Below are 25,758 nucleotides of genomic sequence, written 5' to 3' on the forward strand. Positions count from 1 at the left end.
GAACATCATCTGGTTTGCACTATGGACCATGTTGTTTATATCTTAAAATGCCCTTGTGGGCTCGTATACTTGGGCAAAACGATACGGACTTTCAGAGAGAGGATGAACCAACACCGGTCCTCAATCCGGCTTGCCTATGCCACATCCGCAACGGATAAGCCGGTGGCAGCTCACTTTCTCAAATTGAGACACCAGGTGTCGGCCATGACATATATGCTCATTGATTGGTTGCCCCCCCTGGAGAGAGGGGGCGATCGTGGACTTTTGCTTCTGAGAAAGGAGGCAAAATGGATCATGAGACTGGACACTATTGCCCCAAAAGGGCGTAATGAGGTTAACCCTATGAGTGTCTTTTTGTGATTAAGCACTTTTTTGTAGAGTTATTCATGATATACAAAGTGTGATTATTGCGTCTGGTATATACACTGTGTGATGTTTTTAATTGTATATGTTATATGTTTGTTTAAATGTGGTGGTGCCTATATTATGGACCTTGTTATAGCATACAGTGAACCATAATACTAAAAGGCTCATTAGTCCTATCTAGCTATAGTGATAGCCAGATAAAGGCTGAGTAGCCCTGTGGAACGCGGAAGTGATGACTGTGCGCTCCAGCACAGTGACACATAGGATTGGATTAGACTCACATGAATAGGTTGCTATGTATACATGGTTCATGTTGCCATGGGACGCAGAACTAATGGCTGTGCGTTCCAATGCGTAAGGGTATGCGCCTGAATAAAGAGTGGCTTGATGCACATACAGCGCCCGCACTGTGGAGCGCAGAAGAAAATGGATGTGCGCTCCACAGAGTCTAGTAAGGCAGAGCAATCGGAAGTGACGCGTATATGCCCTAGCACTTCCGCCTGGTGACACGCACGCCGGGGGCTTTGTCCCAGCACTTCCGCTCGGCGGAACGCACGCCGGGGGACACGCTGATACTGTACAGATTAGGACATGAGGTAAATACATTTGTGGCTGCTCCGCTTTTTTTATGTGAATGGGAATGATGGCATTTATCAGGATGTTTTGAATACTGTATGTGCAGCTCTATGAATGTTGCAGATTCTCATTAACCACACATGTTCCCTAATTGTGGGGGAGTGGCTGTCAGGTGTCACTGGTTGCTATATAAGGTCCATAGTAGGCTTGGGATAGTTACACACTGGAGAGAGCAGGAAGGGGGTCTTGAAAAAGGTCCTGCACTGGACCGAGACCTGTACCCACTATAATGCACTAAAAAACTGGTGAGAATAAATTAAGCTCCAAGCAAGTCCGGTGAGTGTCTCCATTTTTCTCTGCATATATATATATATATATATATATATATAGAGGTAGAGTCCTGAATAGTACAGAACAACCGGCACCAGGAAATAAGGAAGTCCAATTGAAATTTCTTAATGCATATTTAATGCAAGCAAATCTTCAAGCTCAGATCGAAATAAATATGGTATACATCACCCATCAGGCATTAGAGATACAAGGTAAATACTCCCGTCTCCTCGACGGCCGTTTCGGTGCAACAGCACCTTTTTCAAGAGGGTTTGACACTATACTGAGCAAAAGACCTGTGTATTAAAGGGCATACAGGACACACTCACCTGCTCCCACTTGCGCTAATCACAGGGATCACGGACGCCCACTCCATGTGTCTCCTCCACACTGCCGCTGACAGTATCCTCCATCGCCGCGCACCGGAAGTGCACACGGCGTTGTGGAACTAATCTTCAGCTAATGTTGAAGGAGAACAGTAGATAGGTTCCCCCGTCCCCAGAAGTGACACAAGTGTACAACAGTAACCATGGTAGCCCAAAAACGCCAGTCACTTACGCAAATAAAGGCAGATCTGGAATACAAAACTGCATTCCACAAGAATACACATACATATATACACGGACAAGACATTAAAAAAGACAAAAAAGAGAAAAATGCCACATGTGAAAAACGGAATCTCATAGCTGTTGTCTGACATGTCACTCGCAAACTGAATGTCACGCGACCCACGTCAGACTATCACATAACTCCGCTATGTACAAAACACATCAATCTGAATATAGCATTTACAACAAAGGGGATTATTAGGAGCGGTGCAGATATCTACCATCAAAATATCTTAATGAATAAATGGTGAAAATGAGAACTCCTCATTTAAGCCCATTGGACGCATACAATTTAACTCATATATCCAATAGCACTCCTTTTTCATAAGTATGGCATGTCTGTCGCCACCTCGCCTCAAGGGGGGCACATGTTCCAGCGGCATAAAGGCAAAGTCTCTGATCGAGTGTCCACTGTTCACAAAATGCCTTGCCACTGGAGGCGTGTTTGTGTCCATCTTTATATAGGCTTTGTTTATAGAGGACCTATGTGCCCCTATTCTCTCCTTGAGCATTCGCATGGTTTTGCCCACGTACAGTTTGTTACATGGGCATTTAATCAAATAGACGACATATCTGGTCTCACAGTCCATAGTATGTTTGAGACTATATCTCTTGCCTGTGATGGGGTGTATAAACGTATTTGTTTTTATCATGTGTCGACAGTTGACACAACCGGAGCATTTTTGTGAGCCAACAGGCTTGGAGAGCCAATTTTTTGACTGGTCCACTTTAGGGCTAATATCCGAGAAGGTGAGTTGCTGCTTTAGATTGTGGCTTCGCTTGAAGCAGAACAGGGGCGGACACTGACAAATTTTTCCCATTATCGGATCGGTGCGTAGGATGTGCCAATGCTGCAAAATGGACTCCTTTATAGATTTTGACGCCACTGAATAGGTTGTCGCAAAGTGTAGCCTTTGTTCCTTTTCGTCCCTCACCCTGGGGGATAGCAACTCAGACCTCTGTAGACCCTTACATTTGGCTCTGGCTTCAGTAACCTCCTTGCGGTCATACTGTCGTTCAATAAATTGTTGACACATGTCGTCAAGTACACTATCCAGAGCCGTTACGTCAGAGGTGATGCGTACTGCTCTCAGGAGCTGAGAATAAGGTAAGCCGCGTTTTAGCGGCTGAGGATGGAAACTGCTGGCGAGTAACAGAGTATTCTTGTCTGTTGGCTTTTTGAATAAAGAAGTTACAAACATGTCATCTTTAATGGATATGAGTACGTCCAAAAAATGTATGCTCACTGGGCTGCTGCTGGAGGTGAATCTAATGTTACCAGGAATATTATTCAGAAACATTACAAACTCCTTAAGAAGAGCATCAGTGCCAGTCCAAACAAAGAACAGGTCATCAATGTACCTTACGTAACATTTGATGAACCTGGAAAAAATGGGATTGGACAAAATATGTTGTTTTTCATACTGGAACATAAACAGATTGGCATACGATGGGGCCATGTTTGACCCCATCGCAGTACCACGACGCTGTAAAAAAAATCCGTTATCGAACAAAAAATAATTTTTGTTCAAAACTAATTCCAGTAGTAACAACAAAAAATCAATGGGAGGACCTTTGTATGCTGGACTGACACTGATGCACTCCCGCACCGCTCCTATTCCCTCAACATGTGCAATGTTGGTGTACAAACTGGCGACATCAAGTGTCACCAGTATACACCCTTCGATTGGTTGGCCAAACCCGCTGAGTTTATTTAAAAAATCAGTGGTGTCCCGCAGAAAATACGGACTCTCCTGCACCACCGGCTGCAGGAAGAAATCAATATACTGCGAGACAGGCTGGCTAATGGAGCCAATAGAGGAAATAATTGGTCTCCCAGGAGGGGAGACCAAAGACTTGTGCACCTTAGGCAAACAGTATAATAGGGGAATAATGGGGAACTCTTGCACCAGGAAATCACTAGTCGACTCATCTATCCAATTATTCATAAGACCCATTTTAATGACTGAGTCGAATTCACCCTTATATTTCTGTGTAGGGTCATAGGTGAGTTTTGAGTAACAATTAGAGTCACTCAATTGTCCTTTGATTTCCTGGATGTAGTACTCCCTATCCAGTACTACCACCCCCCCCGCCTTTGTCAGCGGGGCGGATGATAATACCTGGATTATCCCTTAAGGATTTAATGGCCCGCTGCTCATCCTGTGTTAGATTAGAGTAGTATCTCACAGGTTTCTTGATAATGGGCAAAACATCCTGTTTAACCAGCCGCATAAATGTGTCAATAGATGCATTAGGGGATGGGGGATCAAAATCACTCTTTACACGGAAGGGTAACTGTTTGGAATCAGGGGTCTTTTTGGGTTGTCTCAGAAAGTGATCCTTCAATCTCAGCTGTCTGTGAAATCGAAATAATTCTGTTTCACATTCAAATGGCTTCTGCGTGTGTGTCTGAACAAAGGACAAGCCCTTGTTCAGAACAGCCATCTCTGCTTCTGAGGGATTGTAAGATGAAAGATTAAATACCATTATTTCTGTTCCCCCCTCTTTCCCCTGCCCCTTTGAGTATTTGTGCCTGATCCCCCTATACATGTCAGCGTGTGCGTTTGCTCTGTGGACTATATATATATATATATATATATATATATATATATATAGATATATATATATTCGTCTGGCAGCCCGAAAAAGACAAGAGTCCTGTTTCTTGGGTATAGTGGTTGTAGCCAGAGTATTATTTCACTCTGGACTAAATAGAGAGTGAAATAATACTCAAAACAAGTAGCTGTGTAGCAACGTTTCAACTCTTTTATTGGCATTTTTGTCAAGCAATAACCAAACACCATCCCTTCTCTCTCCTGCTCTACTACAACACACTGCAGCTGAGGAGCCCCTCTTGGCCTGTATTATGGCCACTTCCTTAAATAAAATTGTGACTCCCCTCAGGCCCACCGCTATGAGGCGCAGACCAGCATCACACCTGTTTGTCTGCATGGAAGTTGACTTTTGTATTCAAAAGTAAAAGGGCCCAGGTGAGCGTTTTTTCCCCCATTTTCTCATTTTAATGAGGAATTAAAAGAATGCTCGTTGAAAACTGATACAAAAGGTACAAGGCCCTAGAAAGCGTTGGACCTTAGGTTATTATATGCCTATTACAATATTAGCAAAAGCAATGGTAATTCCATTGGTGTAAAATCTACCATCTTAAAGGATCCAGAAAGGATAGAAAAAGTAAAACTAGCTAGTCCATTTTCACCCTAATGGGAGTGTCCATCGAGGAGTGGATAACACAGATTGTATGCCCCCAGCATTGGTGTGCTACTATGGGCTTTCTAGCTTATGCTTTTTTGGGGGGGTTCTACACCATGCACCCAGATATAACGCTAGGGACTCCCAATATACAGAGTGTTGGCTTGGGTGCATACACATCATTTTGCACAAAATATATGTAACCAATATCTCTGAATTATATTATCATATAGTGTTCAAGACTGGTTACTAATACCATTCAGTGAGCTGGGGGAAACCATGGAGTTTTTACTTAGTATTACCCCTCATTTCCATGCACCTGAATGGTATTACAGGTTGAGTATCCCTTATCCAAAATGCTCGGGACCAGGAGAATTTTGGATAACGGATTATTCCGTATTTCGGAATATTTTAATATTTCAATGATGTATTTTGAAGTATCTTGCATTTATGCTGTATAAACACATAATATACACACAAATATATTTTATTACCACATAAAATACACACAAATATATTTTAATTGTTCAAAAAACAAGGTTTCAAAACGTGAAAAAAAATGTGTGTACTACCTCAGCACTGAATTTGAATGCCAAGCAATCATTGTCTCGCATATATATAGTGCCAGTTACATATCATGTCCCCAGTGATGCTGTTACAAATGCCCCCAGTGAGTTTTTAGCAAAAAAAAAAATTTTTTTTCACTTTCTGGAATGTCCGTATTTCGGAATAATTCGGATAACGGATATTCGGATACGGGATACTCGACCTGTACTAAGCAATTGAGCAACTGCCACTATCTATATGCTTTTTCAGAGACTTTTGTCTGGATGTCCACTGTTTTCTTCAGGGTGTTCTTAGGAGACGGCCACCATATGTGCCTTATGTTTCTCCTTGGGATTTAAATTTGGTCCTTATGGCTCTTCAGAAGCCACCATTCGCCTCTGGATTTGGTGGACTTGCGTTTTCTAACCTTGAAGTTGGTACTTCTCTTGGCATTTGCATCTGCTTGCTGGGCTTTCTGCAAGGCACCTCTTCTCATTTTTCATTCATTCACAACATGGTTTTAGGGAAGGAACCTTACTTTTTGCCTAGGTGGTGTTTACATTCCATCTACATTCTGCTGGCTTTTTCTCTAAATTCTTCGTCTTTGCAGGATGCATCATCACTGGCCTTATTGGTGGTTGTTGTTTGGGCTATGAAGATCTACTTGACTCTTATGGCTTTATTGCACCGCACAGTGAGTCTTTTGGTCCTTGTGGATGCATTGAATTATGGCTAGCTGGTCTCCAATAACACTATTGCTCGTTGGGTCACATCAATTATCCATCAGGCTTATGTGTTTTAGAATTTAACAGTTTCTTCTCTGCTGAGGACTCATTTGACATGTGCCATAGGTGCATCTTGCGCTTCGCCGTGAAGTCTCTGTGGAACAGCTGTACAGAACTGCAACCTGGTCATCTGTGCACACCTTCACTAAGTTTTATCCGTTTCATACCTTTTTGTTTGAAGGAATCCCGCGTTGCCAAACTGTCTTTTTTGTTAGCTTGCTTTGGGGAATTTCCATATGTAATGACGCGAGCGTCCCCCAGATGGATGATAGAGGGAATAGGTTTTTTTTACTCCCAACAAAATCTCTTCCTAAGAATCTATCTGGGGATACTGCGTTCCCGCCCTTCTTGTCTGATTATATTGACATTTTTCTGGTTGGTTTTCGGTTATGGCCCTTGGTTAGGTTTGGCTAAACATAGACTGAGACTCTGCTGGAGGTGGGGGGGCAGCCAGCCATTACTTCCATGAGAGTTGGTGGAGAAGAGGGTAGAGGATGTTATGTTCCAGCAGCAGCCTGTGTCTGCCACTAAGGAGGAAGAGCATGGGGAGCTGGGGAGGAGGAAGAAGAGGGTGCTGAACCTGGCAAGAGAAGGATGGGGCACAATGTCAGATTCTCATTTGTTGAACTGCATTCTTGTCCTTGCCGTGACGCAGGTATTACCACACAAGACCCCTGCATTTCATAAGTAGACATTGTGCAGGACACAGTGAAAACAGTTAGCTCCTGCTGCCAGGATATAAAAATGTGAAGGAAAGGTTTGGGGACATCAAGAGGGTCCTCAAACAAAGAATGGCTGACGTGCTATGAAAGTCTCAGCACAGGAGGAGGAAGCCCTCTGCTGGTCCATTACACATTTGCGTGGATTATGAAGCAAATCATCCTGGTGTGCATGTAGTGAATACACACCATCCAGCATCCCCACTTCATCCTGGTAAGTAAAAACACAAAAAAGACTAACAACCTAAATGAGTCAATTGTTCATTTTTAGCCTCTTTATGGACAAAACAATATGCAAAACATTTATTAATTTGGAAATTATTAATTATTTTATCCCTATAAACATACAGATGTCCTCATACATCTATCATAATGTGGTTTTCATGCCTCACATTTGTAGCATGCCATGGCGTTCTAGTCACATCATTTAAGTACGCCACTCCATGAGAGAACTACACCATGCAATACACAGTTTAACCACTGGGTGGCGAATGCTCCACAGATAAAAACTACAGGGCCAAATGTAATAGGGTGTGAGAATCCAAAAGGTGAGAGATTTTTGGAGAGTTTTCCCCTATCATGCACACTGATAAATCAGGTAGATTTTGCCATGTAAATGATTGCCATTTTAAAAAAAATGTAAAAACTCGGTACTTGTTTCCTAGCACGGCCACAATCGTGTACCTTTAAGTTAAGGTACACGATGCCCGCGATGGAACCGATTTCCTTTGAAATCAGGTCCATTTTGCCGGCAAAGGCAAAATCGGGGGCATGGCCCCCGTCGCGACCGACGCGATGCCCTCGATTTTGCCATAGGCCACCGAGCCCGAAGCGTGGCAAGCGCACGCGTATACCTGTGAAGTTATACGCGTCCCCTCGCGGGGTTCGCCACGCTTCGGGCTCGGTGGCTCGCTGCGCTCGCCACACTTTATATTCTCAACTCCACGCCGACATGGATAGTAGGGGTATGAAAAGGTCGGAGGACGCGCACTGCCGCCGCTCGCCACGCTTCGGGTTGGCGTCAATCGTGGGGTGTGGCGTTGAGGGGGTCAAATTGGGGGTCTGGGGAATACTTTACATTGAATCCAATGTAAAATAGAGTCCCAGGGACCCTATTCACATTTGATTCAATGTAAAAATCGGGTCGGTCGCATCGCATGCGATTTGGTCGCATGCAATGTGACCGTCGCAATTTTTCCGACACTATCACCCCGATGCAAATCGGTGTGGCCATGCTAGGAAACAAGTACCAAAAACTCTTCCAAAATCTCTCACTTTCTGATTCTCACAACCAATTACATTTGGCCAATAGATTGCCAATTCATTTTCCATACCAATGGCATGCTTTATAAGGTTATAATAAAGTTAATAAACACTTAAACTTATACCAGCATATCTCTTGCTGGAGTATGCAGCATCATAACTAGAGATTGTGGGCCCCATAGCAAATATCTTAACAGCCCCCCCTCCCCCAATGAGAAAAAAACATGCAATGAGAAAACATGTGAAAAAAAACCCCAAAACATAGCACTACAGACTCACCCATAAGCACCACACTGGTGCAGAGCAAGGTTTCACATGCTTAATGGAAGGGAGAGGTGAGGGGTGGCATGGAGGGACTAAATATACATAGATCAGTAGGATGGGAAAAGGAAGACCTTGGGTGGTAGGGTGGTGATAGATAGATGGAAGGATGAAGGGGGAAGAGAGACGCAAAGAGGTACAATAGGGATAGATAGATGCAGGGAGTGGATAGAGAGATGCAATGTGCTGGGATGGGTATAGTTAGATGCAGTAAGGTAGGCAGGGAATAGAGATATAGGGCGGTAGGAAGCGGGAACTGCAGTGCAGAAATTATCCTGAAGAAGCAGTACACAGACACTTGCTGTGGGCTCATCTTCAGAGCCGGCCCTAGGTATAGGCAAACTAGGCAAATGCCTAGGGCATTTGGAATGCCTAGGGGCACCAGCAGCTTCTGCTGATTAAAATGATATGCAGCATGCCTATATTCCGTGTGTGAGTGAGGCTGTATCTGCATATGAAATAGTTTATTCATGGAAATCACTAACATAGCATTCCGTATGCAGGTACAGCCACAGTCGCACACAGAATATAGGCATGCCGCATATCATTTTAATCCTCAGAAGCTAATTGTGTGTGCTGGTCATAACAATGCACATAAGATGAATTTTCAGCAAAAAAGGCACCCAACATTAGCAGAACTGGCCAGGAGCTGCATGGCCTATTGAGGCAAGATGTATGAGGAAACATCTGTATCCAAGCAGAGGCAGAGGTCACAGTGTTAGCAGCTGTGCGAGTGCTGTCAACGGGTGGGTTGTTTGTGCAATAGTGTTCGACATATGTGTAAGGGGCATTATGTGTGTCAGGTATATAAGGGTATTAATAATGTGCAACATATGTGTAAGGAGCATTATGTGTGTCACGTATATAAGGGTATTAATAATGTGCAACATATGTGTAAGGGGCATTATGTGTGTCATTATGTGTATGAAGGGCATTAATAAAGGTTGGCATATGTGTAAGGGGCATTATGTTTATAAGGACATTAATAATGTGTGTCATGTGTAAGGGGCATTACTGTGTGGTATTATCAGGGGTGCCGAGAGAAAGGGGTAGGGGGTACAAATTACCCCGGCCAAAGTCTGATGGAAGGGCCCAGTAGGGGCCCCTGGGCCCCCTCCCCTTAAGTGACAGCAGCAGCTGCAGCTCTTCTCCTCTGCCCAGCACACACTGCTTTGTGCTGGGTTGCAGTGTGGCAATCGAGGTGCTTAAAATACAATATTTTCTCAGGATTTATTTCTAAGGGTATAATGTGAATAATGTGCGGAGTAATGTATATAAGGTAAAGTGGTACTACTGTGTGATGTAACATGAATAAGGGACACCAGTTTGATGCATGTACCTGGGATGCAGCGTGAGGATGCTACTTGACCCAGTGTCTGAAGTACATGCTAACAGAATAATAACCCATGTAAAACAGTTATTTAAAGTATAGGAGGCAGTAGCATCTGATAGGATCAGTAGTTGAAAATAACCTAGTTTTAATAAAGATCAAGCTGCAAACTGAGATACCAATATACTGTAATATTAGGTTCAATTACAGTATACTTAGATAAGTTGTTCATAAGAGCATCTTGATTAAACTTTTTCTAATGATGCTGTAATACAGTTTGGAAACTAACCTATAAAATAATCTGATTATTCCTGGAATAACTGTGACCCCATCTGTACATCAGCACATTACTGCCGATTGTTTCATTAGAGAGAAATGGCTCGTACTGTGCAATTTGAGCACACTCCAGGGTGTCTGGAGACAAAACGTCTGCTGCGTTTGAGCTTATAATTAACAAGTACTTTTTAAATGAAGACAAAACCTCATACGTTTAACACTGGAATAATTTCAAGGTTGTGATATTGGGTCGTGTAGGACAAATAGCATTTTAGATACATTTATACAGGAAAGGCCAAACCAGATTTGCATATTTCCTGAGAAATCCACCTATCTGACCTTTTTGTCTTTAGACTCTTTAAGCATCCAACTCTAATGACTTGCTTAATAAAGATTGGTAAAAGTCATTTTTGCCAGTAAATATGGGAGCGTTTTTGGGCAGTAGGGCTCTTCAGGGCTGGGTCAAGGGGCAGGTTGATAGGGTAGCTGCCCAAAGCACTGTAGTTTGGGGGTGCAGCCACAGACACCACCAGCATGGCGCACACTACCGGGGGGTTAAAGTTCCTGCTGTGCGCTGCCCAGCACACATGATCATCCAGGATGTGCTGCTGTCTGCTGGGCCGCAGCTACATCTGATTCAGGCTCTGGGGTTTACACTGTGCAATTCATGATTCATAATATGAAGCCATCACGCTACACTGGTGATGAGGAGTGTGCAATGGAGCAGACACTCTGTTATAGAAGAACAGTGCCTGCTTAACCAATAGGCTGCAGCTTAGGGAGCCAGGACTGGGTATGCACCTTGCAGGTGATAGCCATAGAATAAAATGAAGGCCTAATTTATTCCATGCTTATTAGGTATCACCAGTCCCGATGTACTGTGGTGAGTGAATTTATTAAGGTGACTGCCAGGTGGCTGTGCCAATGTAAATTACTGATGGAACCATTACTTTATGTACAGTGCGCTACAGTGCCAGCTGGGCAGCATAAAGCCAATGTCTTTTTCACAAGCATTAGATCATACTGTACATGTCAGTTGATAACCTTCATTACATGCACATGGGCAGTATGAATGGCAAGTCCCTGAGTGCGCATACACGTGTTCAGCAGCATTACAAGGTATTACAATGTGAGCTTCATGTGTACCTGGAACCTGTAATCGGGCCCTGTAGAAGAAAGTAAATTGGAGGAGACCATGAAGGGGGTAGGTCTGGAGGTGACAGGACAGGAGGTTAGAAAGACAGGGTGCTGAAGTGACAGGGGCAGGAGGAGTGTTGACTCCGTTTTCCAGGAGTGGCTGGGCCAAGGACTTTGCCACTAGGTTCCTTGACCTTGTGTTGGGCAGCCTGAGTAAGGTTAGACTTACTCAGTTTGCAGTCACTGTCCCTCTTGTACTGCAATCACATCGTAATTCGATACAATCTAAAATTTAATTTAGGGGGTGGTATGTATCTTCTGCTGCATTTGCATTGCTTAAGGATCACATATGACACTTTTTGCCTGGCATCAGTATTGTGAAAATGCGGAATGCCTCCCAAAGGGAGAATACATTTATAGCCATTGCAAAATGTATGTGTTTATCAATTAAACTTCTTTTTACCCACCTGGAAGCTGAAAACCTGTCAAGTACATTTTTCAACTTTGAAATAATCATCACTAATGTTTTATGTAATGTTGGAATCCCTTACTATAAACATTCTCACGTCTCACTCTCCTGTGTGCATACCAGAGGTGCAAGTGTCACAGTTCTTACCTTTTTTAATGCAATATAAAAACATATTAAAAAAAAGAGCCAAAATTGTATTCTAACATAGAATAATAAGAGCTTACTCTTAAATAGCCGTAAACAGATGTACAAACCATTGAGCGCCATTGGAACTTACAATCTATCGTCTTTAACACAAACACACTAATACAATTTATTCAGAAGCATAATAATTCTGCAATTCAGTATGGTTTGGGATTATTTTACCAAACCAACGCACCCAGCCACTCACAAGATGGCGGAGTGGTTTATTAAAGGCGGATAAGGCGCAATCATACTAACTGTAATATGCACTAATTAGGATGAGGCGGAGCTGGGTGTACAGCTCACAAGCCGGCAAGTGGATGCAGGCAGCAGTGCAGGATACTGAAACAACATTTAGATAAGATAAGATAATTTATTGTCATTGTAAAAAACAACCAGCACAGTTGCTAACACAACGAAATTACAATCTTAGTCCCAGAGGAGATACAACAGAAGACAACAGTGTTAACAGTTTAAGTTAAAATCACACACTGCGGTAGGAAAGAAGCTATTTTTCAGACGAGAGGTTCTAGCTTTTATACTCCTCAACCGTCTGTTTGATGGTAAAAAGGAAAAGGCATAATTGTAAGGGTGATAATGATCTCGCATAATGCTATCTCTCTTACGTCTACAGTTTTTTACAAAAATATCTGAGATAGTGGACAGGTCGCAGCCAATAATAGTTTTAGCAGTATGTACTACCCTGGTTAATTTCTTCAGATCCTTAGTTAAGCTATTTCCAAACCATACTGTAATACAATAGGATAAAATACTTTCAATAACACAGCTGTAAAATCTGACTAAGTTTTCCTGGGAAAAATTGGCTGCCCTCAATCTCCTCAAAAAGAAGAGACGCAAGTATATAATAGGTCTATTATGGAGCTAAGTGGTACACAGCCATATACTGTACTACTGTGGTGCTCTTACACAGTAACAAGATGGTACCATGCATATGTAGTTCTTATATTATAAACCATATTCATGTTATTCCCTGAAGGAACAACATGGGGAATGCACAGTAGCTCCCTCTATTTGTAGCATATTCCTTATGTAGTAATGTTGGTTTGGTGATTGTTTACCTTCTGTTTTTCTTTGGTCTAATGCCGGCATAATGCTGCTATTGATTTTAAGCTGACACTTTATCAACTATGCACTTCATATATTAGGCACCCTAGCGTCCTAAAGTACTGGTGTCCTCACATACACCATAGTGATGGTGTAAATATGGCTACATCCTTTTTACTACCCCCACAGTAAGTGAAACTCAAGTAAAAGACCCATGGAGAAAAAATGTCAAATGGTTGTTTACAAACTCACACCCCTTAATATCAACCAATTTAAAAACTGGCATGAAGGCAGTCCTGTACCCTTGCCTTCTTCTTGTTTTCCCTTAGTACAGTTTGTCATTTGATCACAAATTGTTTACAGTCATACCCACACTTCTCCTCTGAATGTGCGCATGTCTTTTAAAATATGTCATGTCATGAATAACAATTTTATTTTAACTATTTTTCTCCCCAAATCCCAAGTGGAAACTAGAGAAAAAGAAACAAAATCTTAAATACAATGATTCAAAACAAGTCTTAAGCCAGGGGTAGCCAACTCCAGTCCTCGAGAGCTACAACATTTCACGTTTTCCAATTCACCTAGCAGATACACAGGTGCACTTGATACTGACTAACACATCTTAAAAGATCCACAGGTGGAGCTAATTACTTCACTTGTGATTCTGTGAGGAGACATGGAAAACGTTAACTGTTGGTAGCTCTCGAGGACTGGAGTTGGCTACCCCTGTCTTAAGCCCATAATTGTATATCATTTTTTTGTGTGACAAATACTATAGACAGACTCCTGAACATACAACAAAACAAACACACTAATGTTTATGTTTTTAATATCTTACATCATCATTGTCTCTTTTTTTTTTATTGTAGAAATTTTAATAGTTATGTCCCGCCGGACTATCAAAGCCCATTTCTGCACAAAGCACTGTTGCTTCATTGTAGTGCACAGGTTCTCAAAGTCGGTCCCCACGCAGGTCTCCTCACAGAATCAAGTAAAATAATAAGCTCCACATGTGGATCTTCCTGAGGACAAAGTTTTAGAACCACTGTTGCAATGTATCACTAACCTAGACGGAGCATATGTTTAAAGCCATAATAATAGCTGTTGACTTCATGCCAGGATATGGGTGCCACCTTGCTTGAGATCAGCTTACCACTGTTCAACCAATTCTAGTCCAGATCTCTGCCCTATCAGCAGCCAGGGCTCCCTATATAAGTAATCTCTGTGCCCTCTAGTCACTGCCAGAGCATCTTCTATATCCTGATTGCTATTTCCAGTCTGTAGAATTCAGATTTGGACTCCAAAGTTCAGCGTGTTCTACCAAGCTGCCATATGTTTCTTTAGCACTAGCCAGCCTTGCTGAACACTATTCTGAGATCGATAAAGGGGAGAGTGGTAAAAGAAACCTTTTTGTGTATGCGAGATTAGTATTTTAATGTGAGTTCACTGCCAGTAAGACCACAGACCCATACAGAGGGTGGAAATCTCATTCAACCTTCCCTGATAGAGTTTATTTTCCATCAGGCACCAAGCGCTGGTTACCTTTATCTATGTCTAATAATCTGTATTATTGAAGTGTGGCGATTCTTCTTCCAAAGGGATACCAGCTGCTATCTTCTGGCGCAAGGATTAGGACTATCCCATTTTTCTAGCACTATTCTGAGATCCTTTGCATTATTGAATGCTTCGTGTTCCAGACCTTTTTGCTGTACTACATTCAGGACTCATGTAAAGTATTTCTCTAGTACAAGTCAGTACTGCTGAGTACTACCCAGACCACTATCCTAAAACTCCAGTATGTAATTCAAGTTCCAGTCTGCCATGCTGCACACCATTCAAGACTACAGGTTGAGTATCTCTTATCCAAAATGCTTGGGACCAGAAGAATTTTGGATAACGCATTATTCCATATTTCAGAATATTTTTTTATTTCAATGATGTATCTTGAGGTATCTTGCATTTGTGTTGTATAAACACATGAAATACACACAATATATTTTATTTGTGCATGAAACAAGGTTCCAAAACATGAATCAAAGTTTGTGTACTATCTCAGGCACTGAATTAGATCCTGCTGTCCAGTAAGCTGCCAGGGAGTTTGAGGGAAATCACATTTGACTTCAAGCCTCTGAGAAGTTGCACTAGTGTATCGGGGCCTTTAAGGTTTGGCTGCAGGGGAGCCGCACCCCTATCAGGATTCTTAGCCTTCCCTAAGTATTCCATGTACAGTATTAAATGATTTTATTCTTTATAGATTCCACGCTTGTGAGCAGGGAGGGGCTGCAGCCAGTGGCGGTAAAAACCGCCACTGGTCATATATTGTGACAGGTGCAGTACAGCAAGCCGAAAACGTGCACAGCAGCAGAACAGCCATGCACCTCTTTTGCACTGCCTACTCTGCTGAGCAGCTAGCGCTGGCTTTGATTGTGGGTTGTTTATTTCCTAGCTGGAGCAGCTGATGGTTGAAAGCAGAATGGAATTACTCTGATCTAACGCCCGCTTGATGTGTAGGACCCTAACTTGTACCACAGATTTGGATTTAGATACTGCAATCTGCCTATTAGCATGAGTGTTGTGGCAAAGTAATGCAGATGCTGTTTGTTCTCTCCCAGGTTGTCAGCTGTTTGTCCTCTCCCAGGTTGTCAGCTGTTTGTTCTCTCCCAGTGCTTTGGCATGCTGGCTGGCGGTAAGTTCTCTATGAATGTAGTCTGGGACCTGAGATCGCCACAATTTTCCTACATGGGAAAGGGGGGTTGTTGGTTAAATATTTTGGATCTATTTGCTTTCCAGATTGCCTTTGCTGACATCTCTCTGATTAACAAGGGAGAAATTGTACAGAATTCTTGCTATACATACTGTATATCCTATTGCAGAGAGAGACAGTGCAGTATAGGATGAGTATGCCAAGACACTAAGGGCCAGATGTATCCAGCTTAAAAAAGTGGTAAAATGGAGAGTGATAACAGCCAGCCAATCAGCTCCTACCTGTCATGTTACAGGCTGGGTTTGAATAATAACAGGTAGGAGCTGATTGGCTGGTTGTATATCACGCTCCATTTTATCACTTTTGAAGCTTGATACAGCTGTCCCTAAATGACCATCAGTTCAGCCCCAAAACTATGTTTTAAATTTCTCCCCATAGCATACTGTTGGGGAAATTTACTATGGCAAATATGCCTGAAATATAGTCGTAGGCATTTGTATAGAAATACTTCTGCCTACACGTATTTTAGGCATTTACTAAGTCCTCGACAAAGCTGCAATAGGGTAATCCGCTAAACGCGTTGGTAATCCATTATCTATACCAAGCCTGAACAGCACATGAGCTGAGGAGTCTGAACCAGCCCCACCTACACCAGAAATGTATTTCTTCTCATCACTGCTACCTTGAGAAATCTTTCCCTCCACTCCATCATCTGCTGTGGAAAAGTACCATTCAGAGTTGAAACAAAGCGCACAATGCCAAGGAGCTGGTGAGTATAATTTCTTTTCGCAGGTACCCGGTGGATAATACAGGACAAGGGGACCGATCCTTCTTTTCAAGGTACTGTTGGGGAGTATCAGTATATGTGGGCTCAGGATGTAATAAAGTGTTATTATTCCAGTGTGTCAAAATACAGGGGAAGCCCCCCCGTATTTTGTGAACCAGGACCAGCCCTCGAGCCTGGTACTGGTTTTAAAATTCTGGGGATCATCTGCATCTTTTGCCCCATGAATTTTTAAAACCAGGACCAGCCCCTTTGAATATGATGGCATACGGCTGCCTACGCCGTCGGGGATATACAAATCCGTAAATTCGGCAGATTAGTAAATCTGCCCTAATTCTGAATTGTATTTTTCTGAAAATACAGCCGATGCCGGTCGTATGAATTCATACCCGGCATTGGCCATATTTTCAATTCTTAGTACATTTCCGCCTATGTTTTTCTCCTCTGGTATTGTGTGTGTGTGTGAGAGCGTGTGTGAGCGAGCATCATGACTGTGAGGCCTTAGGAAGGGATAGAAGTACATTCTACCTTATTACAGAGGCAACTGGTGTCAATCACACTCCAAATTCCAGCTGCTGAACAAAACAATGGTCCCCTAGTCCCCGTTGAAGCAAAACAACTATTAATCTTATTTTATTACCACTTCTTGTATTACCTACTTTCTAATGTTGCACAAAATGTTTTTTATTCTGTGTCTTGATTGGCTAATGCTTTGAGGAACAAACAAAAGACAACTTAGAATCACATCTGGAGATTGGCTCCTACTCTACATCCTCGCTGACAAATACCAGGTGACTTAAATAATGATCTTTTGACCAATTTGTGTTGTAGACCCCTTCCCGAAAAGGTGGATTAGCGATAACACATTTCCCTGAAGAAGGCTTTTTTAGCAGCAGCACTTTTTTTTTTTAAATCCAAGCTCTTGTCTTCCAGGAAATAATGTAAAATACTGCAGCGTCAGTTATAAGAAAATGGAGATGATAAGGGTGCTGGGAAAGTGAGCATAAAAGGGGAAACGTCCCCAAAAGGAAAATGTAGCATATGACTATTACATTGTGTTTCTGTATACATTTTCAGTGAATTAGTTGACCGATCTTCAGCAATTTCTGAACCTGTATATGACATCTTCACAGTGTAAAAATGTGACAATATACAATCTTCCAATATACTGTATTGTGACCCCTGAAGCGTATAAATATAAATAAGGTTTTGAAGAGAATCATTTGAAGGATAATTGCTATATATCATGTCAATACAATGAAGATATATTTATTTCACATAAATAGAGCCAAATGTATAAAAATTCTATCGATCTATGAGAAAGAGCGACTCAACTAGTCCAGGTAACAAGTAGATACTGCAAGGGAGGGGTGGCTGGACTGCACACCCTAATTCTAAATGTAATTAGAGGTGCTACCATGCCAAGAGAGGCGTTTTTTCTGTTTCAGGTCTACTAAACCTGTTCATATGGACCTTTGAGCTACTGTATGGCTACCTTGAATTAGGTCATTGTATATGTATTTATTTCCCACCTCTATTGTGCGGTGTGCTGTGTACAAAGTTTGAGAGAGAGCTATTGGTTACTTAATACTTTTTTTTCCACATAATTCTAATGATAGCCATACATATTTCTTTCTTGAATACAGACAGTAATCCAATGATGTCTATGATATTTACTAAAACTTCTAAAAATGAAAGGAGCTGATCTTGCCTATAGCAACCAATTAGATAATTTTCTAGGATGCAATTGAGAAATAATAGACAGAATCTGATTGGTTGCAAGCAATGGTGGTTTTTACCTATGGGCTGCAGCCTCCCTAGGTAAAATCTGCCACTGTCTCTGCCTAAGTGAAGCCAGATGCAGTCTGTGAGACTGCTCGGTTTCAATGTGACTGGCAGTGACTTCCTTTTGGAATAACGACCTGCCAGTGACTCAAGGCGGTCCCATTGGGAGGTATTCCCTCCCTCCGGGATGCCTCTCTGTGCGCAAATGCGGTGCAGCCCCCAAAATGGGTTCTGCACATGCACAGTACTGCGGACGATATTGCGCATGCGTCGGACCCGGAAACCCAATTAAGCCTCTGGGGGCTGCTGCAAAGGCGTGGAGACTTGGACACACTGACTCCACTTCAGCGATGGGTGTGCTTGTGGATTAAGCACTGACCCATTTGGCAATAAGGATACCGGTAGTTGGCACGACACCTTACATAAAGATACAGCAATTAAAACCCGGACGTGGGCAATTGCACTTACTGTTGGACAGTGCCTTGCGCCTCACCCAAGGCTGATTATATATCCATACTAAACACGTGTTTAGTATATATTAATAGGGGTCAATTCTACTTAAAAAAACACCCAGGGGCAGGTGGGATGGATGCCAAACAGGTAGATACTGGCCTGAATGGTTTATTATTCTTATAAGTTATTTATATAGCAATTTACAGAGAATATTTAAACATTCACATCAGTCACTTCCCCAGTGGAGCTTACAATCTATATTCCCTACTACAGTACACACATTAATTCTAGGGTTAATTTTTGCTGGAAGCCAATTATCCTACCAGTATATTTTTGAATTGAGGGAGGAAACTGGAGTACCCTGAGAAAACCCATGCCGTACAGTTAGAGCCATGGTGAGGATTGAACCCATGACCTCAGTGCTGTGAGGCAGTAATGCTAACCATTACACCATCCGTACTGCCACAATGGATAGATAAGTTTGATTTCCGACACTGCTGATGAGAGCTCTATAGAGTGGATTACTAGGCAAACTGATATCTCTCAGTTTAGTAACTGACTGTTGTAGCAGTTATCTTCCGTCCAAACCTACTCTAACCTTCTGCGTAAGTTATAGTTATCACCACAACACTAGAAGAAGATAGAACTTTTTATACAGTGATTTAACATCTCTGCAGACCTTTGGATCTACGTACCATCATAAAACACCATACATTTACCAGATAAAATACAAGGTACCAAAATATATAATAATATTAAAGACATTAGAAATGTAGAAAAGAAAACAGTGAAAATATCTGAGCCATTGAAGGAGTACCAAGGAATGACCAATGTATTTAATGAGGTACCTTAAATAACATTTAATGTGACAGACTTCGCAGACAATTGGCAAATGTGTGACCTCCAAAATAATGATCCTAAACAATGAAAATGTGGCCTTGGGGAATTTTATAGTATAGAGCAAACTATCTTTCAGAGATGATGAACTCAGGTCATGGTACGTGACAAATACCCAGGGACAGGAGTCCATAAGAGTTTAAAAGTGAATGGATTTACTAAGGAGGTCACATTGTTCATAAAAGAGAGTGAGGTGTCTCTGACTCCATGCATAAAATATATTTATTATACATTTTACAGCTGTAAAGTTCAGGCCATAGCAAATAAAATGTAGTTCCCTCTGCAATAGCTGTCTATGAAGCCGTGGGGAGTGTGCTCTGTTTTGCAGCTGCAAGTCTCTTCCTACCCTCTATTCCCATTGCCTCTCTTGATCCATCTGCATATGTTTTATATGAGAAATGCAGAGCGGTGTATTGATGCTTATTGCCAAACCCCATTGGGTGTCATTTGTATAGCAAAAAATGGCAAAGGTGCAGTGTAGAACCCTAACTAGATGTATCCGGATGTAACTCAGTGAGCAAATGCATCTATATTTGTAATATTTTGTATTAGTTGATAGAAGGAGCTGGGTGGTGTGTTTTCTCTCCTGTCAGGACCAATGTGTGTGTGTGTGTTTTTTTTTAAATTTATGTGAGGACCAATGTATGTTGTTGTTGCATGGGGTAAAAATTTGTGTTTTTATTCCTTTTTATAAATTGGACATAATTGGATTTTTGCTTGGGGACTAGTAGATATGGGGCAGATCCTGGTGTTTACCCCATTGAGATGCATTCCCAATTTTGTAGAACAGTGTCCTATTCATAATTTCCATGCTAATTTACGCATGGGTGGTGGAGCAGGTTACAGAGCTGATAAGGCAGGTGTTTTTGCAGTATGCAGCATAAATTAGATTTGTAAAAGGACAAAAACCTCACCTACTGGAGTGTTGCAGTGTTGCCATAACCCCACATCACCAGACCTCAGATGTTACGAGATATGGTATGATGAGGCATTGGCACATCTCACCAGTCTGTAGGAGATTTCAAAAGTTTTGTGAATGTACAGTTGCAAAATAGAGTTGAACTACACGAACATTAGCATTGCGTGCAGATTGCATGCAGCTTAGAATCAGCAACTTTTTCTGCTAATGATTGTGCTTGTGCCGCTGGTTTGTCGTGGGGATGAGGTGTTTGTTCTCAGTTATCGCCACTGCAGTCTGTGTGTACTGTAGATCCCTTTCTTGTCTAGGATTCTTGGGGCGTCTCTCTCTGTCGATTACAATCAGTCGGCACTGCTACTCACCAGGGACCAGGTTAAGTATTTTTGGGAGTCCATGTATTAAATGGAGATTGACTGTTTTAATGTTCTGGATGTGGCACCCACCAAGAGAGCTGCCATGAACATGTAATTGACTTTGGTGCATTAGTCTGTACAAAATGCAGCCCAGGCCAGAGAGCCGCAACTGGGAAAGGATTAAGGGCACATGGTTTGCTGCAGCTGGCAAAGGGACACTGAGAGGTGTGTGGGTCCAGGAATAGAGAGACAGCACATGATGGAACACCATGCTCCAGGTCTTTTGGCAGCTAGAAGGCTTCCATTGGAAGGAGGCAAATCAGCCAGATTAAAGGTGCCCATAGACGGTCCGTTCCCGGACCGTCCGTTTTGTACTATGCGATGCGCGCTCCCGCGCATCACATAGTACGGTACAAAAAGTATGTGCTGCACATACTTTTTGTACTAGCTAAACTTCGGATCACATTGCATGCACACAGCATGCACTAGGCATGCGATCCGATGCGAAGCGTGCTAATTAAGACCCAAACGGATCCGTTTAACGGACCGTGTATGGGCCCCTTAAGATCTACTTGAAACTATTCAATGGGCCTATTATGAGAAGTGAAGGAAGTGAGGCCAATGCCATGTAGGACCCATACACTATAAGCTCCAGTGTCTCCCTAAATATATAAAAGTACAATAATTGCATCATTTTGTGTGGAAAATAGAAATGCAATTTTAGTATTTATGATTTAAGACCATGCGGCGAGCTCATACTGTCATGATGATAGGCCTATTTTTATTTGGAGGCTTGGAGTGGCAGATCCATCCGCTCCCTTGTTAATCTGGTCCTGATGCAGAGCTGCATTAAGGCTACCTGCCCTTCCCAGGCCCCACTGATGCAAACAGTGGTAGGGAAACCGCACTAGTTGGCTCTTAGGTCCCAAGCTTAGTAGAGCTTAGGTCAGCATCGCTGAAAAATAGAGGATCCTGGCACTGCTGCTGGGGGGTAAACTGAACAGCATGATAAGCAGGAGGTGCTGTGGAACCTACGAGAATGCTGATTCAGGGTGGTTGTGTTCAAGGTGATCGGAGGGAAGGAAGTGGGACATCGGCAGGTAGCGCCCCCAATGAGCAACTCTGTTGGCAGCACAACTGTAGCAAGTGGTAGCAACAGTGATGGTGAAGACTATGAGGGAGTCATCTTCTCGCTAACCCAATGGTGGTGACACAGCTATTTCTCTCCCTGCCTGGATGGTTCTGTAGATGCCTCCTCTTCAGAGCAGCAGCCAGTGAACAACACAGGGAGCAGATTGTGGAAGGGAAGGGAAGCCCATAGGCTTCTATGGGTTACGCCATATAACTGTCGTAACCCCACGCGGCGAAGCGGAAAGCGGGGTTTTTACAGCATTTTTTGTTTGGTAAGGATATTGTTAATCCAACAGTCAAGTATAGATAGTTTCTGGAAGTTTAAAGATATTTTTGTTTCAATACCTGTCTGGAAGGATATAAAGTAACAGTTTTGTTTGGATTTGAGCTCCAAATTGCTACTATTCAAGTAAGGAAAACCGCAGCTCCTTTACACAGGGGAAAGTCTGCTTTTGCAAACCTTTGATGTATAATAAAAAAACTCTGAATGAGAAATCCAGGCAACATCCTTAGGAAACTCAACAGTTTTAAGAGAGCTAATCAGCTGAACTGTGTATTGTATTTTACATTGCCCAAAGATTAAGGCAATTTTGTGGAATACTGTTGAAATTGCAATCTGTTATTATATCTGTTATTATATGTTGGTTCCAACGCATAAGTAGATAGTTCCACTGTAGAATTGCTTTATAACAAATCAAGTACAAGTGCATGAGCATATTAGTATGAATAAGATATTGTAATAAGTAATCATACCGCCTAATCAGATGTTCTTTCAGCTGAAGAAGTCTATTCAGCCAAGTTTCCAGTTAAATAAACTGCATAAAATGTTATTTTGGTAAAAGTTATTGGCTATTGTATTATTTTCTGTGTGCAACAATCTTTCCCTACTTTGCTGGTGAGCTACACTGGAACCTGCGCTGAAGCAGTGGAATAGAATAATAAGTCTCAGTAAGGAAGACAGCTCACAACACAATACAACTTACTTGTGTGCTTCACTTACCTTTGTTCCCCCTATGGGCCTGATTCAGATCTGATCCAGACTTGATCCCTAGGCTGCATATACTTGCAGCCTAGCGAACAGGTCAGCACCACCCACATCCCCTAGCTAGCATGAGAGGGGATGTGTACAAGAACACATCCCCTCGCATGTGGCCGAAGGGGAGAGAAATAATTCCATGATCAGAGGGCCGTCCAGTCTTTTAAAAAAAAAAAATCAAATTCTGCCGCCTGTGTGACTTTATCAATGTGTGTTCTTCCTTTTTTTGTCCCCTCCCTATTTTATTTTTCTTTCTGTACCCTATTATTTGTTCAATAACGTGAAAAACTAATAAAAACGAATGTTTAAAAAAAAAATATCTGCCGCCCGCCGCTGACTACCACCGCATGTCAGCCCTATTGCCACCTGCTCCTGTACACCGCCACTCACGCTCCTGCCAATCGCATTGCAATCACATTTGGTTGAAAATCACATGCAATCGCTCATGCAATTCGATAAATATTATGTGCGGCACATATCTATTGAGGTGACATTCAAACGGCAGGCCCGTGCATTGCGTTGAGTGGCACAATAAATGTGAACACAATCATGCGATTTATCGAACAGATGTGGTCGAAATCTAATAATTGTATACAATATCTCATAAGTGTATGGCAGCATTACATACTCAGTACTAAGTGCACACTTGCAAAGCACAGAGGGAGAAGAGACTGTCTAACAAGGGACTTATTATTTACATAGACCGGAAACATAATTATTGGCCAATGTCTCAGGAAAGCTAGTAGGAGTTACCAGCCTGAAACATTCTACAGTACTGTGGTGTAGATGTATGAAGCACTGATAAAGGAGAAGTGGCCCATGGCAACCAATCAGAAACTTTGTATCATTTGATATTATGCAAATTATAGATGTTACTTCAGTGCTATGGGCAACTTCTCCTCTGGCTCACTTGTACTCCCTTATCACTGCTTCATACATCTACCGCTCTGCTCAAAAGTAATTACCTGCATTTCCATCCTCTCAGGAGGGACACAGGCTTAGCCAGTTTTGTCCATCCCTTTGAACTTGGGGGTCGCTTGTAGCTCTTTGGCGAGTTACACACTCGCCGGGTCATTCGCTGCGGTGAGGGAGGACCTGGGGCGGACAGGGCGTCCCCATAAAAACACTGGGTGTTGCCCTGGGAACTGGGGTGGGCTGATGCCTGCCAGGGGTGTTAAGCAGTGAGCGGTGATAAATCACCCATTTAATAACATTCCAGTATACCGGGCCCCAATTACAAGGTCAGTAAAAAGCTATTGTTTTTAAACTTTGTATCTTATGGTGCCTATACACTTATGCAATGCGATGACTTGAGAAAGTGGCTTGGGTAATCCTGAACACCCCAGAGCTCACAGACTGAAAGGAGCTTGTGCAGGACACATAATTTATGCAGCCCAGGCACTGTATAGTTGCTGCTAACCAAAGGTTCCAAATCATCACTCGGAAAAAAGAAAGTGGAGCGCTAAAAATTGGATCAATATGGTTGTATAAGAAATATATATATGGTTTTATTTGCTTAGTTGCACAATAATAATAGTAATAAGTGGGTTTGTAGCCACTAGATAGGTATAAAATATTTGTTACACAGTAAAATTACATAAAGACATGATTGAACAAAATACAAAAAGATAAATTAGAACAGATAAAATAAGTGGGTTATACTTATGGCCATAAGCCTTGCCGGATAAGTAGCGCTGGAGGAGATGGTAGACCCCATAACAACCCAGCCTCAGGACATATAAATCCAGATACCACAAGTACCTCCATCAAAGGACAATAAATCGGGAATCCACGCCATACAGTAAGTATAACCCACTTATTTTTACTGTTCTAATTTATCTTTTTGTATTTTGTTCAATCATGTCTTTATGTAATTTTACTGTGTAACAAATATTTTATAACTATGTCTATTTATTACCATGAATAAAGTCATCGCTAAAGGCGATCCCAATGTTCTAGTTAATAATATCTTGTATGTGAAATATATAGGTGTATATTGTAACCCCCTTGTTTTTTTATATACATATACATGTCAATAGTATTCACTCATGCCCACTTCAACACAGTTTTTATGTTTACTCACTGAGTTTTTTCAAGGACTTATTTCAATTTTTCTTCCCCTTGATCTTATAATATTTATTTCACACAGCACTAGAGGCCCTCACTGCTAGATGGTGTCTGCCGCGGAACACAAGATGGCAGCGTGTGCCTGCCACCAAACCAGGAAGTGAGCGTGGACACGCAGCCTGGGAAGAGGGCGGCACTACGTGACCCGGAAGCGGCACCACCGGGAGAGGCGGATGGCAACCTTCGGTGGTGGATCCTATCCATATGGGCACCCTTTATAAGACACACACACACATATATATATATATATATATATATATAAAAAAAAAACCTACCAATAGGTAGGAAAGAACACTCGCCACAAAAACAACTGATACTGATCCTAGTTGTTTTCAAATGAATAAAGATTCAACAAAAATATAACCTGTTTCACAGATCCATCATC

Source organism: Crinia signifera, chromosome 7 (genome assembly GCF_055691185.1).
Source record: "Crinia signifera chromosome 7, ASM5569118v1, whole genome shotgun sequence".
Classification (NCBI taxonomy): domain Eukaryota; kingdom Metazoa; phylum Chordata; class Amphibia; order Anura; family Myobatrachidae; genus Crinia; species Crinia signifera.